Genomic DNA, 14014 nt, shown 5'->3' on the forward strand with positions numbered 1-14014 from the left:
GCTTGGTGGTTGAGTGTTGACTCATGCACTAAGAGGTTACCAGTTCGATTCCTGTCAGGGCACAAGCCCAGGTTGTGTGCCCGATCCCCAGTGCGGGGCATGCAGGAGGTGGCCATTAATGTTTTCTCTCAATGATGTTTCTATCTCTCTCTCTTTCTCCCCATCCTCTCTCTCTAAAATGAAAAAAAGAAGAAGCTGCTACTTGAGGAACCAAATGAAGGAGAAGCAATGCCACAACAGAGAAAGCAGCCCCGTACGTGCAAGGCCTTTTTCCAGGGAACCTGGGGGCTGGGTCCAGGGTGTAACCTGCTTGAGGAAGCAAAAGTCAGGAAAGCTCAGAAGGGCAATTCCAGGCCACTGTCCCTTAAAGAAAGTGAGAACCCAACTCAGGGCAGACAAATACCAGCAAGGGGTTCTAAGCTCAAGTGGAGCCAGAGCTCAAAGATGGCATGAGACAGCAGAAACAAGGCAGGACCAACAAGGTCCCAGGATGATTGCCAGGAAGTAGCCAAGCTCCCTTCCCAAGCCAGCAAACCACCCAAGACTCCCATGTCCAACGAAGGCTCAAGAATAGCTCAGCCACAGAGTGTAAAGCCAACAGACACCCAGGAATCAAAGGCATTTCCAATTAAACGTCAAATACAAAGACCTCGTTAATATACCATCTGGGGGTTTGCTTCAGAATAATGGAGAAGGATCCACCATGCATAGATGAAACAAAACTGGCCCTTTAAATTCAAACAATGCAGTTTAAAGAGCTCTTTGTTTGTTTAGGATCAATGGAGATGACAATGGCTGAAAGTTAAACATGCTAATATTGTTAATGAGGAAGGAGACTCCTCATCCTATAATTCAAAATGCCCTCTCTATTTATGTCTAATCATTGTAGGGAGCATTGAAGAAAGAGGGACTAGGTACAGGAGTCATCTTTATGCAGAGTTTGAGAACGAGATCAAATGATGCTGTTTCTTTCTTAGCATTAAATTTTTAAATAAAGGACAATTTTTTTTGAAAGGATTTGTTAAGGAGAAGGCTGCCAGGGGACGGAGGGGATGGAGTGGTTGGAGGGGATGGAGTGGGTGGAGGGGATGGATCCCTGGTCCTGGTGACTAATGGGGTCAGGGCCGTGGTCTCCACAGTTGGCTGGTGCTAGGGTATAGGCTGTCTGACCCCAGCTTCTGGTCTTTACAGGATTGGCTGGTGCTAGGGTGGAATGTCCGACCCCCATCTTCTGGTCTTTACACGGATTGGCTGGTGCTAGGGTAGGCTGTCCGACCCCAGCTTCTGGTCTTTACAGGATTGGCTGGTGCTAGGGTGGGCTGTCTGACTGGTCTTTACATCAGCCATGGCAACACTTTGTCTCCTTTTGCTGCTCTTCTGGGCCTGGAGCCGAAACACAACGGAGGCCTTGATGTTCTCTCTAGTTTGACAGGAACTCTGTCTCTGGTCCACAGAGCCGAGGCTTTGTTCCTAGGACTACTGGATGTGACCAGACCTCACTGTCCCGAGGGCTTGATGATTAAGCGAGGGAGAGGGAGCTGGGTGAGTCACGGTGCTGAGTGAGGCCAGTTTGAGTCAAAGAGAAAAAAAATCAAAATGAAAGGCCAGATGAAATAAATGAGTTTCTGTGTGGTTACATTTCTCCCTTTCTTTTGATCATTCCTCAGTCTTGAGGAATAAAGGGCAACTGGGTGAGGGTTCAGTTAAGAGGGAAGATTCGGCCCGGCTGGTGTGGCTCAGTGGATCGAGCAGCATCCCATGGACTGAAAGATCCAGGTTCAAATCCCGGTCAGGGCACATGCCTGGGTTGTGGGCTCGATCCCCAGTGGGGGGCGTGCAGGAGGCGGCCGGTAAATGTTTCTCTCTAGCATCAATGTTTCTCTCTCTCCCTTCCTCTCTCTCTAAAAAAAAAAAAAATCAATAAAAACATATATAAAAAAAGGAAGGAAGATTAGCTTGTAAACTGGAAGGAGATTGGTCTGCCCGTCATGCCCCTCTCACCCAGCTCTTACCACCTCACACACTAGGTGTTAGTTCACACGCAGAGACCACAGAGTGGTAGAAGAAGCGGTAGGCCAGGATACCTTGCCCTAAGTAATATCAGAACAGACGTGATGAAGGACAATTCTATCCGTAGAGCCGAAGATCTTATTTTTACAGCATTTCTTGCCAGTGCTGTATTTCTGTTATCTCAGGGCAGTCCTGTGACGGAGGCATCGCAGTGCTACTGTGACTACTGCGTCCTTAAAGTAAGACCCAATGAGGTACAGAACGTAACCCCAATCCGGCAGCCTTGCTAGGTACTAAGTAAATTAATAATAAGCCTTAAACGTAAAAGAAAGAATCAGGGCTCTGAGCTGAGGTTTCTGACTTCGCAGGCAGGCCCTTTGCATGGAGCCAGGCTGCCCCCCACCGTTCGATGGGTTTCTTCTCGTCATCAGCTTGGTACTCCACCCCGGTGCTTCGCCCTGTTCAGTATTGTCAGCCTTGACCGAGTCCATGATTGAAATAGAGTTCTGAAGTATTCTGGTATGCCAGGATATCATGCTATTTTTAAAGAACCAAGTCTTTTCTGATATTTTTCTTGGTGATTATAATGGTTTTATATTATAATTATCATTTCAATATTTCAAAATCTAATTCCTGGCTTAAGTACACTGTGAGATAACCCAGAGCGTCACCCATTACACTGAAGTCTCATATTCAATAGCGGTGACTTGACTAGACAGCCTTCTGATCATATCACTTGCCTTTTAAAACCTGCTCAGAGCAGCTTTTGGTTGTATTAATTCCGACTTCCTAAATTACTAATGAGGCTGAGCTTTTTTTTTCTTAGAGCTTTCCATTCCCTCCAGAGCCAGTTGAGGCCCGATCCATTTCTAGAAGTCTCTGATGGAATTTGATGGGGCTGAGGTGGGGTGGAGCGTTAGGGAGGGATTTTAAGAAAAACAGCCTAGGACAGAGGGGAAGAAAAGAGGAAGTTTCTAGATAGGTGGTTCTTCCTGTTTTTTTCCTGAAAAGACCAAATTCACTGTACTGCCACAGGACAGTTTATTATCATTTCTTCTCCAACATGCCCTTTCTGGAGAGACTTGGCCCAAAGGGCTCGGGAACGATGGCCCTTGGCCCGGCTGTCTCCCAGGTTTGCGATTCCTCAGGAGACCATGTAGGAAGATGGTGGCGCCACCTGGTCTGTTTTGATACGATATCGTGGTAACACCAGCACTCATGCCAGGATTTCAGGATTGCGACAAATAAACACGACCAGCATTGCCCTTTGCTCCGACCTTGCAGTTACCAAACCAGAGTACTTGAACTTAGCGAGCCAACCTCTGTGGCTGCTCTCGTGGCCTCCCCCGCTGCTGTCACCAATGCCATCGGATCCAGACATGGCTCCACTGATTGTCCCCATCGCAGTCCCCAGTTTTTGGCAGCTCCATTCCCACTGCCGTAGAGTGGATCCTGCTTCTCGAGAAAGTTCTCCTGCTCTGGGTGACACTGAGATTCCGGTGTAACTATCCTCATTCCCAATTCTTCCTACCATCAGTTAAAGGGAGGAACATGTGTACAATGCAATGAATTTTTCCAGAACAACCCACATGCCCATCAATAAAGGACTGAGTAATTAAATTATAGTACCTTCATACAGTGTAATCCCAAATCATTATAAGGGTTATATTTACATGTACTGACATCAAAAGCCAAGATGGCCTATTTACAATCGCTAAGATCTGGAAACAGCCCAAGTGTCCATCAGTGGACGAATGGATAAAAACGCTGTGGTACATGTACACCGTGGAGTACTATGCAGCTGTAAGAAAGAAAGATCTCTTATCTTTTGAGACGACATGGAGGGACCTGGAAAGTATTATCCTAAGCGAAACAAGCCAAGCAGAAAAAGACAAATACCACATGATCTCACTTATTAGTGGAATATAATGAACATAACAGTCTGAGGAATAGAGTAGACCCAGAGACGTGGAAGTAGGGTACAGACTGACAACCCTCAGGAGAGGGAGTGGTGGGGGGAGGGAAGAGATAAACCACAGAACTTCTATACATGTACGCATAACCAATGGACATAGACAACAAAGCCGGGAATGGGGTGGGGGAGATTGGGTGGAGGGTTTTAATGGGGTAAAAAAGGAGAAACATCTGTAATAAAATTTAAAAAAATATAAAAGCAAAAGAAAAAATGTAGTTTGACCCTAAAAAAAAAAAGCCAAGATAGCCCTGGCCAGCTTAGCTCAGCAGTTAGAGCGTCTGCCCGACAGCCAAAGAAACACAGGTTCAATTCCAGTCAAGGGCACATACCTGCATTGCAGACTCAATCCCCAGTCCCAGTTGGGGTCATGGAGGAGGCAACAATGGATGTCCATTGATTTCTCTCTCTTTCCCTCCCTTCCTTCCACTCTCTGAAAATCAATGGAAAATACCCTTGGGTGGAAATTAACAACAACAAAAAGTCAAGATGGATTGTTATAGCCCTGGCTGGGTAGCTCAGTTGAGAGTGTCATCCCCATACACCAAGGTTTTAGGTTAGATCACTGGTCAGGGCACATACAAGAATCAATCAATGAATGCATAAATAAGTGGAACAACAAATTTATCTCACTGTCTCTCTTTTTCCCTCTAAAAACCCATGAATTTTTAAAAGATGAAGTGCTAGAGTGAAAAGGGCAAGTCCGAACACCTAAGCCCCTTCACGTAACTGAAACTCCCAAACCAGTATCTGTCAGTATCTGTGTGTCTTCTATTTCTCTATCAAACTGGTTATCTCTATGTCTATATAAAAAGAGGTCTGGAGAACACGTTGGACTGCCTCAAAGAAATGCTTAAATGCACATAAAATTTACTTAGCATACAAATAGACAGAGTTAGTAGCCAGTCTTGGAAGCACAAGGTGAAGCGGCTCAGAAATGACTTCCTGGCAGGGAGGGCGCGGGCTGCCTGTGGACTCAGCAATGCCAGCGCCAAGGCAGCCTGCTCAGCAATCGAGGGCACCGAAAGGGCTGGGCCAGCACTTCGCTCACTCATGGAACATGACTCAGTGACAGACTGACTGCCGGCAGATGACAGTCCATTACTGAGTCAGAGTCCATTGACTCCAGTGGTGCTCTGATACCCTTTTCCCCTCCCTGCCTCTTACTGAGTCGGTGAGAATTCTTTCATCTCTGGTTGAGGAAAATAAGGAGCGCACCAGGGCGATCACTGTCCATTAGTGACAGCTTTTGCTGGCAGAAAAGGGGACATCGGTCCTGTCTTCACATTCATGCTGCCCCGCAGTCATCAAGGACATGCCCATGACTGTGTCAGTCACGACTGTAGGGACAATTATAGTCTGCGATTCAGCGGAGGTGCCTTAATATAGAAGGTTGAAGAGATGTTAGGGTCCACAATGTTCCTCTTCATTATATACATTTGATTTATTAACTAGGTTTTCTAATTTTCTTCATTTTTGTTTTTTATTATAGATTGATTTTGGGTGCACAGCTTAGTGGTTAGACAACCATATACTTTACATAGTGCTCCCCTCGATATTTCCAGTACCCCAACTGGCACCATAAGTTTTCCAGTTTTCTTAATGACTTTCAGGAGCTCAGCATTTTTTTCTCAGTAGTAATTCTCTCTCTTCCTCTCTCTCATTCTTCCTGATTATTTTGAAATATATCTAACCTTTACTTGTATCTAAGATGTTTATTATAAGTAATGCAATTTTAGCTTTTTTGTATATTCTTACTTTGCTTCTGAAAAATGAAGACAGAAAAAGTTTTAAAGATGGTGTCGTCACATTATGTCTGTATACCTGGAATCCCTAAGAAAATTAGCCCAAAAGCCTTATAAACAAGAAGAAAATTCAGGAAGCTAACTAGGTACAAAATTAATGCAAAAAAAAAAAAAAAAAGCTTCTCAATATAAAAACAATTAAATGATATAATAGGAAAAATATATATAGCAGAAATTAAAATATTACATGCTTAGAAATACATTTAACAACAAACATGCAAGATCTGTATTGAATAATTTTAACCCTATGTTATAATTTTTAATTTAAAAATATAAACTGAGGGATAGAAAACACTTAAATAGAACAGTATTTGTTATGGCTCAGAAGCCTAAGTAATGCAGTAATGAAACCCCCACCCACCCAAACTAACATATAAACTTTCAATGATGGATAAAAATAAACTTTTTAAAAGCAAACTTCTAGCATTTTTAGAGGAAAATAAAGAACTTTATGATGCCCTGGCCAGTTTGGCTCAGCAGTTAGAGCATTGGCCTGTGGTCTGGAAAGACCTGGGTTCGGTTCCTGCTAAAGGCATGTACCTTGGTTGCAGTTTGTCTCCGGCCCTGGTTGGGTCGTGTGGGTGGCAACCACTCAATGTGTCCCTTTCACGACGATGTTTCTCTCTCTCCCTCCCACTCTATCTGAACAACAACAACAAAAAAAATGTCCTTGGGTGAGGATAAAAAAAAATCTTTATGTTTCAGGGGGGAAAAAATTAGAGACTAGCCCTTCCAGATTTTTTAGCTTTATTGAGGTGTAATTGACATATTAAAAGTTACACGCACTTAATGTATCCATCTTGATAAGTTTGGACATATGCACACAGCTGTGATACCATCACCACAACCAAGATATTGAACCTAGTCATCATCTCCAAAATGTCCTTGTGTTCTTTTGTGGATTCTCGCTTTTTGAGGATTCTTTTTACTTTATGTTTATTGTTGACACTATTACTGATGTTCCCCATCCCCCACCCTTTGCCCACCTCCATTCAGCCCCCGTACCCAGCTCTGGCCTTCACCACGCTGGCGTCTGTGTCCATGGGTTATGCATATATGTTCTTTGGCTAATCCCTTCCCCTTCTTTTATCCCATCTGCTCCACAATCCTCCCTTCTGACATCTGTCAGTCTGTTCCACGTATCCATGCCTCTGGTTCTATTTTGTTCGTCAGTTCATTTTGTTCATTAGATTCCACATATAAGTGAGATCATATGGTATGAGATCTAGTTTCTTAACATATATTAAAGTGCACACTATCATCTAGCTAATCATAGGTATTATGTACCTGGCGCTTATTCATCTTGTATAGCCAAAACTCTATACCCATCCAAAAATAATTTTCCATGTCCCTCTCCCCCAGCCCCTGCTAACCACAATTCCACTTTCTGTCTCTATGAATCTGGTGACTCTAGGTGCCCCACGTATAAGTGGCATCGTATAGTATTTGTCCTTCTGTGACTGGCTTATTTCACTTAGAATAATGTCCCCCAGGTTCACCCATATTGTTGTAAATGACAGGATTTCCTTCATTTTTAAGGCGGAAGCACGTTCCATTGTATGCATACACCACGCTTTCTTTACCCATTAGTCTGCTGATGGACATTTGGGTTGTTTCCCTACCTTGGCTATTGTGAATGCTGCTGCAATTGGAATAGGGATGGAGGGAGGTATCCCTTTGAGATCCTGACTTCGGTTTTTTTGGACACACACCCAGGAGTGGAATTGCTGGAGCTCAGGATTGTTCTGTTTTCAAGCGTTTGAGGAATCTCTGTGTTGTTTTTCATAGTGGCTGCACTATTCTACATTTCTACCAGCAGTGTGCAAGGGCTCCAGTTCTCCCACTTCGTCAGGAACGCAAGTCCCCAACTGGCATGTGCACCTCTGTAATACTGACAGTGCTGTGCCTGTTGTAGGGCTTTGCATGGGTTACCACTTGATCGGGACTGTTCCTTCCAGGGCTAAACATAAGCAGTTATCTACATGTAAAGAACCGTTTTTAGCCGTCCTGTTGTTTTCATAGACTAGAATTTCAGTCTAGGTAGTTGACCTTTCTTTCCTTCCTTCCATCCTTCCATTCTCCTTTTGTCCTTCCTCTTTCTCTTCCTCCCTCCCTCCCTCTGTGGATTGGTCTGCTTTTGTGCCATAAGCATGATTTTAAGAACACTAATGAGACTCAGAGAGGAAGCATATTTCAGTGTCTGCTTTTGGACCAGCATGGTCCTTTCTTACAGATCATTTCATTTGAATTAAAATAGCTGGGTCCGGCCTGTGTGGCTCAGTGGTTGAGCATCGACCCTTGCACCAGAAGGTCTCTGGTTCAATTCCCGGTCAGGACACATGCCCAGGTTGTGGGCCTGATCCCCAGGGAGGGGCGTGCAGGAGGCGGCCAATCGATGTTCTCTCTCATCCATGTTTCTCTCTCTCTCTCCCTCTCCCTTCCGCTCTCTCTAAAATCAATGAAGGAAAAAAAAAACAACAAAAAACAGCTGGGTTTTTATTTTGTGTTTTAGTTTGAGAACTGTTTTCCACTTCACGACCTGTAGAGGAGCCCTGGAGAACATGGGAGGCAGGTCAGACACCTCCCGGCCTTTCCCGGCCACAAAGGGGAAGCAGGAGAAAAGCCATCGGTGCTATTTCTTGTTATCCACCCCTACTTACTGATGTTGAATGTAGATTTGCAGTAGAAGCTGGACCATTATTTTTATTTTAAAACAAAAACTGTCTGTCTTTCTTTCTCTCTTTTTCTTTCTCTTTCTCTTTCTTTTTTTCTTTCTTTCTTTCTTTCTTTCTTTCTTTCTTTCTTTCTCTCTCTTTCTCTCTTTCTCTCTCTCTCTCTCTCTCTCTCTCTCTCTCTCTCTCTCTTGGTTAATCCTCACCTGAGGATATTTTTTCATTGATTTTGAAAGAGAGTGGAAAGGTAGGGAAAACATTTATGTTAGAAAGACAGATAGATTGGTTGTTTTCTGAACACAGGATGGAACCTGCAACCAAGGTAGATGCCTTTGACCAGAATTGAACCCCAGACCCTTCGGTCCATGGGCTGATGCTCTAACCATTAAGCCAAACCAGCCAGGGCTTTGTTTCATTTTTTCACTGAACAACAACTTTGAATCCTTATTATATAACGTATTACTTTTTAAAATAGCCTTTTCATTTTGTCCAGACTCCTCTATATAATTTAGAGTCATTTAATTTAAATGGAAATTACTTATTTTCTGTATCACTTATTTTAGCCAGTTTCCTCTCTTTCAGAGAGAAAGGGACCAGTTTTAGAAAGGGACACCAGCTTCTTTCAAGCAAGTGTCGTCCTCTAGTGGATCAAAAGCGACAACACACTTTGTGAACAACTGGCTGGCTGGCTGGGAAGAATGTATTTGGGAAAAGCAAGTAAGCAGAAGAAAACAAAGAAAAAGACCATTTATTTTGCCAAATATCATAAATGCATTGGATGAAATCAGATACTAATATTAGTATAACTGACTACCTAATAAATTTAAAACTTAGAAATGTATAAAACATTATAAAAAATTGAAAAGTAAATAAGTTAGCCCGGTCGGTGGTGAGCATCGACCCACGCACCAAGAGGTTGCTAGTTCAATTCCTGGTCAGGGCACATGCCCAGGTTGTGGGCCCGATCCCCAGTGGGGAGCATGCAGGAGGCGGCCAAACGATGTTCCCCGTCATTGATGTTTCTTTTTCTCTCTCCCTTTTCCTTCCTCTCTCTCTAAAATCAATAAAAATAAAATATTATAATAAAAGTAAATAAACTAGAGAAAATACCTCTAACAAACAGGGCACAAAAATAGAGCAAAGTGTACAAGAGATTTGGAAATCTACAATAAAACAAACAAACAAACAAACAGGAAACCCAGAAAAATGGGAAATGATTATGATTAGAAAATGCACAAAGAAAAAAAACCTAAAAAGCAATACTCAAAGTCATTAGCAATCAGAGAAATGCAAATTAAAATAATAATAAACTTGCTTTGGCCAGTTTGGCTCAGCAGTTAGAATGTTGGCCTTCGGACCAAAGGATCATGGGTTCATTTCCCATTCAAGGGCACGTATCTGGGTCATAGGTTCAATCCCCAGCCCTGGTCAGGGTTGTGCAGGAGGCAACCAATCAATGTGTCTCTCTCACAGTGATGTTTCTCTCTCTCCCTCCCTCTCTTCCACTCCACCTCAAAATCAGTGGAAAACTACCCCCGGGTGAAGATTAACACCAGAATGAAAGGGAGCAATGCTGACCATGTCCAAGAGAAGAGGAGTCCCATCGCAACCCTCTTAGCTGAGGTCCAACTCCAAAACAGAAAAAAACAGAGGAAGAAAAACTTCAACAATGTAGTAGGAAAAAATAAAAATGGGCAAAGGGCATAAACAGTGAATGTACAAAATAAATGCAAATAAGGAAAAAAATACAGAAACAATGTTCACTTCTTATGATCCAATGAAATAAAAGAGGAGGGTGGTAACATCTTTATCTATCATTCAGTCAAAAAATTTAATAAAATATCCCTTATTATTGGGAGAATATGTAAAAAGGCACTCATAAAGAGCTAGGACTTTAAATTGCGAATCCTCTGCTGAAGAACAATCTAGCAATATAAATGAAGAACATTAAAGATAAAGATAAACAAACATTTTAATTCTGCCATTCCTCTAGGAATTTGTCCTAAGTAGATCATTGGATAAGAGAATCAAGATATAAATATGGCTGCCCTGGCCGGTGTGGCTCAGTTGGTTGGGCATCGTCCCGTGTACTGAAAGGTTGCTGGTTCAATTCCCGGGCAGGGCACATGCCTGGGTTTCAGGCTCGATCCCTGGTAGGGGGGCATGGAGGAGGCAGCCGGTTAATGTTTCTCTTTCACATTGAAGTTTCCCTCTCTCTCCCTCTCCCTTTCTCCTCTCTAAAATTCAATAAAAAATATTTTTTCAGTATAAATATGGCCAATATTTATAATAAAAGATAAAGTCAAAGTAAACATCTAACCATAAGTAAAGAGTTAAATCATTAGAACACATCTCTCTCTCTCTCTCTTCCTCTCCCTCCCTCCCACTCTATCTGTACAAAAAATGGAAAAATGTCCTCAGGTGAGGATAAAAAAAAAAAAATCATTAGAACACATTCATAATGAAGGAATATAGAATATGATGTGTTCATTGAATACTTCACAAGAAAATGTGCATGAAATTATGATATCTGAGAAAAAACACAGGATTATATATACACCTCTAGAAAATAGATAAAATGTTAACAGCAGTAATCTCTGAATAGCAGTATTACAGTATTACTGGGGTGGGGTTTTCTGTTTGTTGTTTTTTTTTCCTTCTCTATACATTTCTGTATTTTCCTAAGGTCACTACAAAAATATATATTTCTACTGTAGTTGGAAAATGTGCATTGATTGAGGCGGCATGAGGGCATCCTGACTTGTGAGGGACAGGTAATCTGAGAAAGAAGGACGTGACATTTGGTCTAAGCAGAAATACTACCTAAGGAGGACAAAGGAATTGCCAGGAGTGTTTTTGTGGCTGCTGTTCTTTCAAAGCCAGAGCTTTACAAAGTCCAGGGTGGGAAAAGAGGTGGGTGGAACTAGTGGCCCACTGGGACCCCCACTGCGAAGCCCAGACCACTTAGAGGAGTTGGGACGTGCAGAGTGAAATGGAGCAGTGGGTGGTCTTTGTTCCACTCAGTCCACAGCAAAAGGTCACCCAACCCGGGGATTTTTGAAAAATTGAGCCAGAGCCCTTTTCAAACATGAAGGTTCTCCATATCACTGCAGTTTCCACCCACATGGGACATCTAGGTAGCTTTGATCATTTCTAGGAAGCTATGTAATGGCATTTCACCAGTGTCATTTAGAGATAAACCTGTAAATTCAAAATTTCAGGAAAAGTATCATTTTAAGAGCTATTGTAGGCAGGTTTATAAAGATAAAATGGTGTGGAGATTAGGGTAATTATATCTGGGTTATACAAACCCAGAAATGCTTTTGTAAAACTATTTATAGATTCAACACTGCCTTGCAGGAACTCTGATGCAGGAAACCTGAGTCTAGGCCTAAAGGGGACAGACTCACCATGGAATGTGGTGGGTTCATCATGACTGAGACACTTCTCAAGCAAACCCTCAGTAGCTGGTGAACTTGAAATACCTCAGCCCAAAGACCATCTAGAGGTACTGTGTACAGAAAAGGAATCCAACTCCTAAATATCTATCTCTGAGAGTCAATGAACTCAAACTTCAACTCTGGGAAGTTCACTGGGATCTCAGCAGTGGTGGTGGCCAAGGGTCCTATTGAGAAGGACACTGGATATCATGACGGTGCAGGTGGGTAGTGAGCACTTCAGAGGCAGAAAAGAAAGTTTCCAGAAAGTAGGGGCAGGAAGAGCAAGGAAACTGAACAAGGAAGTGAGAACAAGTCACCTACTTTGTTGTAAAACATGACCATCAAAATCAGTAGAATAGCCCAGCGGATGTGGCTCAGTGGACTGAGCATCGTTCCATGGGCTGAGAGGTCCTGGTTTGATTCCTGGTCAGGGCACATGCCCAGGTTGCGGACTCCATCCCCAGTAGGGGGCGTGCAGGAGGCAGCCCATAGTTGTTTCTCTCTCACATCAGTGTTTCTCTCTCTCTCTTTTCTTCTCTCTAAAAAAATCAATAAAGCCTTGGCCGGTTTGCCTTACAGGTTAGAGCGTCAGCCCGTGGACCAGAGAGTCCCGGGTTTGGTTCCCACTAAGGACACATACCTGGGTTGCAGTTTGTCCCTGGCCCCTGTTGGGGTCATGTGGGTGGCAACCACTCGATGTGTCTCTCTCACATCGATGTTTCTCTTTCTCTTCCTCCCTCTCTTCCTCCCGCTCTATCTGAAAATAAATGCAAAAATATCCTCAGGTGAGGATAAAAAAAATTTAATTTAATTTAATTTAAAAATCAATAAAACTTTAAAAAAAAATCAGTAGACTAGGCCCTAGTTAGTTTAGCTCAGTTGGTTGGGCATTGTCCCCTGCACCAAAAGACTGCCAGTTCTGCTCCGGCAGGGCGCATGCCTAGGTTGTGAGTTCAATCCCCAGTTGGGGCTATGCAGAAGGCAGTGGATTGATGTTTTGCTCTCACAAGGAAGTTTTTCTCTCTCTTCCCCCTCTCCCTCAGTCTCTCTCTAAAAATCAGTGAAAATTTTTCTTAAAAAAATAGTAGAATAGAAATGAAAAAAATATATATTACCTTATAGGGACCGAAACCCAAAGGGGTACTGAAGCCTGCATGTTTGCCAAAATCACCACGTTTTAGTCCTGAAAATGAAGCAAGCCCAGCAGCAGTGAGCTGCACAGGATCTGGTAGGGCTTTTTGCAAGCTAAATAAAACAAATACCTGGAAAACAAGGTTCTGTTAATATGAGAGATGATTCATAATGAAATAGCTAAAAAGAAGAAAGGAACGTTGTTCAGAATTCAGAGGAAAAGACGGTGAGACGTAAGAGCTACGAGTCCCTTGTTTGAAGTCAGACAAGCGTGAACAAGATGGGACCCTTGGATGAGTGACCGACCCTGGAAACGCACATGATGCTGCTCAGAACCTGTAAAACAAGACCAGGTTCTTCAAGTAAGACCTCTCCTTCACTCTTTCAATCACTCATCATCCATAAATATTTAGCAAATACTTTCCATGTACTAGGTTCTTTGCAAGATTGAATAGCATTGCTTCCTAGTGCTCTAATGGTATAATTTGCCAAAGTGTAAGAAGGGTGGTTTTGAAGAGGGGAATGGATTTTTTTCAGCTTCCCTCCCTCCCTGGACCCTGTCTTCCTGCCAAGGCAGATTTCGGTTCACAGGCCTGTGCTCCTGTTTCATTGCATGCCCTTTTATTTCATAGTAAGCTGGTTAGTGTTTTGGTCTCATCTTCCCGCTGGTCTCCAAGCACCTTGGGCACAAGGACAACATTCATCCTTGTATTTCATCCCTTGGGAGAATTTCTTACACACTGTAAGCACTCTATAACTATTGGGGAATATTCAGCTGTCAACAGCTTCGTGACTCGCTGAGCCTCAGTTTCCTGATTAGGGAAATGGACAGAGCAATTAGGCAGGAGGGATGTGACAGGGCATGGCACAGGCAGGCCATTGTGGTGACATGGGCCTTCTGAGCATTCAGCCCTCTTCCTCCTGGTAATAGCACTTAATTTCCCTTTTTTGGAGGAGGAAGTAGAGAGGGTGTGACCGCTGGTT

The sequence above is a fragment of the Molossus molossus genome, unplaced genomic scaffold (genome assembly GCF_014108415.1).
Source record: "Molossus molossus isolate mMolMol1 unplaced genomic scaffold, mMolMol1.p scaffold_m16_p_23, whole genome shotgun sequence".
Lineage (NCBI taxonomy): Eukaryota > Metazoa > Chordata > Mammalia > Chiroptera > Molossidae > Molossus > Molossus molossus.